General features: G+C 39.4%; 1 protein-coding gene across 1 annotated transcript in view; it reads right to left on the bottom strand.

The window, feature by feature from the left end:
* The window catches only part of LOC122530477 (heparan sulfate glucosamine 3-O-sulfotransferase 5), an 11,852-nt gene that overhangs the window by 6,704 nt on the left and 884 nt on the right, over positions 1–4,264 (bottom strand). The window lies entirely within an intron of this gene.

Raw genomic sequence — 4,264 nt, 5'->3', positions numbered from 1 at the left:
ACTATATTATTATAGAATATTATATTATTATAGTTAATATAATTATAAATAAAAATAAATATAACATATGACTGACTGTAAACACATCGTACAATAATATATTAAAAATAATTTTACAGTATTATAATAGCGATGAAAATAAATTACAGTATTGTTATAGCGTTACAATGGTAAACGTACCATTTCGACGAGAAAAGTCGACTTATCGCCAGCTTCTCGAGTCAAGTGACCCCAGGAGCTGTCTCGATCGCAACGACCAAGCGAAACACTGAAAAGACGCATAATCGAGACACTGTGGAATAAGCGGAACCGAGGTTCTACCGTTCTCGATTCTCGACCAACTTGGAATTCATTACGCCACGTCGGCCACGGTTGAATAACGGCCCGTTATACGGCTGGTGCACCCGGCTTGTGCCCCGGAGTAACCGCTGATGGAGTTGGTCCCGGAACGGACGGTTGAATTACCGGCGCTCTCGACTTTACACGCTGGATTTCACGATCGCGACGCGGCACGCTACGACAAAATGAAAAAGACAGGGAGCGAGCAGATCCGGCAGCCTTTTTTTTTTATGCGAAGATATTTAACTGTTTTTTTAGCGCCACGCAGCGCTGTTGAGATTTCGTGTCATATAGAAGCTTCCTCCCCCAAATTACTCTCCTTTCAATACAAACCCAAACCACGCGCGTGAACAGGCATTTTTTATTTTTAAAGGTACTTTTACAGGGTGGGAATTTCAAGGTCAACATTTTTTTCTTTCCTCTGCATTGCGTTCCACTGGTCGCGAAGGTAAAATCATAGCAAATGAATGGTAGTTCGAATAGTTCTTTTGAAAAATGGCAAAAATGTTTCTTCATCATTTAACGCTAACAGCGACTTTATGATTTTGGGTGTCTCCGTGGTAGCACTGAGTTAATATTGTCAGGCCATCCAACAGTACGACAAATATAACAGTACGATACATTATAGTATAATATCACAGCTGTATTATGAAATAAACAAACAATTAATTTAATGAAATAAGAAGTTTGATAACATTTTATTTGATAAATGTTAGAGAAGAAACTTACTTTTCTCTGCTCCTCTCAATTAACGCGGAGATTCGTTTCAGGAATAACTTGAAGTTAGAATTCGTTTGCGCGAATTACAGGCGAGCGAGCTTTATCGACACTGCTCGGACACTATAAATCAAGCAGGGAGGCCCGCATGCATCTTTTCGGAGAGACAAGGCACGCACCAGATACGAACAATCTCGTCGGAAACGCTGACATCCGCTGACAGCGGCGAAGTAAGATTAATTAATCATCGAAAGTTCGTTCTAGTTCCGGCCCGACACGGAAACTTTTCTCGCGCAGAAGGCGTCGAGGGCTTCGAGAGATTTCGGCGCCTTTTTTCAAATCAACTCGACCGACTAGTTCTTCAAACACTGGCTCTCTCTTTTTTTTTTTGCCGAAAAAGATTCACAGCCAATCGAGTTGCATTCTGTACGCTTTCGAGATTCGAGAACGAACTCTGGTTTCAGTTTTAAAATGTCTCGTCTCGGACGATTCGATTAGCTCTGCTTGATTTACTGTCGGGAAGATTAGGAATATAGACGGGCTATTCAGATGATGAGAATAAGAAAAGAACTCGAGAGACTTCTTGACGAAACGCGTTTACCAGGAAACGTCTGCTGTGCTAAACTCGGCCAGTCTCGTTGCTCTCGTTGTTTTGAAATCGAGATATCAATTGGTAGTTCCGATTGCTCGCGGCAATCGACGACAAGGATAATCGCGTGAGAGACAATTCGCTTCGAACTTCTTTCTATCGGGCGGACGTTTCTCTCATTATATCCGACGCGATTGTATCTCCAATTAAATTACTCGCGCGATCTCTCGGTACGAAAGTCTCGCGAACGAGAACGAATGAAGCCGAATGTTAGAAACGAGTTCAAAAACATCACCTTCTACCAAAATAAATCCGTAATCCCTTTACTTCTCCAATTTATCCTTTTTTGAACGAAATTTGAATTTTCAGAACACAAGTGAAAAAAAAAGAAAAAAAATTGAGCCTGCGTTTGAACTTGAATTTAATTTAAAATCGAATGAAGTTAGTTTTGATGTTTCGTTGGATGGGAAGAAAGTTATACTGAACAGACACGGTCGAAGCCAATCGTGACTGAAAAAAAAAAACAAAAAAACAAAAATCAGTCGACGACGTTGGGTGGCGAAAGAAAGACCAGAAGTTAGCGACCAGTGCGGAGGGAAAAACCGCAGAGCCGTTCTACCCTCTGGTTTCGATCGGTTGATTCTGGCGAGCGAAGTCGCGAAACAGCGAGAGAAACGCCCCTCCTCTCTCGAAAGGGGCGAGAGAGACGGAGAGACGGGCTTTCGGCGCAACGCCAAATATTTATCTCGCATCGGCGGCGTCTCTCTTTGGGAGCGCACGGACCGTATTATCGCGACAAACGGCAATTTCGCCGGTTAATTTCCACGCGAATGATCGACCGTCAAACGGCGGATACGCCTGATTTTACGCCGCATTATTACACGCGCCTCTCCCCTCGTTCTGCGTCAAATCGATTTGAATCGTACATAATTGTTAAATTTCGTAGAGATACACACACATCTCCATATAGCGCGGACAAATTGACTGCGTGGCAGGAAATTTGAGGTTAGAAAGTCGTGGATCGTTCGCCGCCATCTTTGCAAATTCGTTCGCCGCCATCTTTGCAAACTCGTTCCCCGATTCGCCGTTTCTGGCGCGTGTATCACGCGTACAAGCCGTTTTTTATTCTTTTTGAAAATGGTATCATTTATTTGCACAATGAGAGATTTGAACCAACAAAAGACATAATACATACAACAAACATTGTACATAATAAATTCAGACAGTATACATAATACATTACATACATAATTATACATAATAAATTACATACATAATTATAACTATAACGTAGTTGTAATTATGTGTGTAATTATTGTGTATTACTTGTATTATACATAAATTATTAAGTACATAATTATTTAACATTTAACAGTTGGAAATTCTTTTGACGAATTTATGAAGACATTGTACAACACTGAATTCGTTGTTATAAATAAATATATAATAAATTTCCTTTTCATAATTGGATTTATACCACTTCCAAAAAAGAAAAAAAAAGTAGAAAAGACGACTTATATCATACTATTTTTTTTGTATAGTGTTTTTTACACAATTAATGTATTTAAACTAGTTAAAGCAACAAAAGAAAGACGGCTTATATCATTCTTCTCTCTCTTTTATATATATATATATATATATATATATATATATATATATAGTCAAAAGTATCTTTCGATTTTTCAGAATCGATCGTACCATTCCATGCTTTCTTAGGTTGATTTTCGTTGTTATTCGCGGGAATAAAACGGCCGCGGCTACGATGAGCGTAATTTCAGGACACGGTGCCTCGTGCCATAACGTCTCCACCTTTTAATTGCATCCGGCCCTGTCGAGCCCGGTTCGTGACTCCTCGCCATGTCCGTTCCGCTCAAATTGAAGACCTTATCTTACCAATTGGTCCAATTAGAATCCGCAACCATCCAAGCAGCCATCTTCCTGTCACGGATACCCTCGCGCGCGCGCGCGCCAACTTCCAAAAACTAGTCGTTCGAACCACCTTTTCTACTTTCCTACTTTTCAAACTATGTTTCTCCCCTTTCCTCACCTTCCTAGCTTTTCTCTCCTTCGTTCCTGAGAACTTTTTACTTTTACGTCGATAAATTTCTTTCTCTTACCCTTTATTTTTGCTTTTCGAAATTTTCGAACAACTTTCGCGAAACTCGAGAAATGTTGCGGCCAATTCGCGACGAAACTTGTCGAGATAACTGCGTGAAACAGAGTTTTCATCCATTATCAGCAGCTGCATGCTAGAATTTCGGATTTATGCACGTGCACATACATAGATATACAGGGTGTTCCATTTTTACCTATAAGTGCACCTATTCGTCATTTGAAAAAATATCTCGAATCTCTTTTTGTTTCGAGAGAACAGTAATTCGGCACGCTTAGAATTAATGTTCTCTCTACTATTTTATCAAGCACAATTATGTAACTTTTTCTTGCATCGATTCACTAAAGAGTATTGACCCATTACTTTACGAAACATTTTGACTTCAATCTTGTGAATACGTAGCATTTATTAAATTCAGATGCCCGATAGTATTTATTAGATTTAGATAGTATAAATAGTAGTATTTATTAGATTTAGATAGTATAAATATAGTATTTATTAGATTT

This window comes from Frieseomelitta varia, unplaced genomic scaffold (assembly GCF_011392965.1).
Source record: "Frieseomelitta varia isolate USP_RPSP 00005682 unplaced genomic scaffold, Fvar_1.2 scaffold_345, whole genome shotgun sequence".
In the NCBI taxonomy this organism is placed as follows: Eukaryota; Metazoa; Arthropoda; class Insecta; order Hymenoptera; family Apidae; genus Frieseomelitta; species Frieseomelitta varia.
Note: the sequence above shows the minus strand (reverse complement) of the source record. Positions and strands in the feature narration are given on the sequence as shown.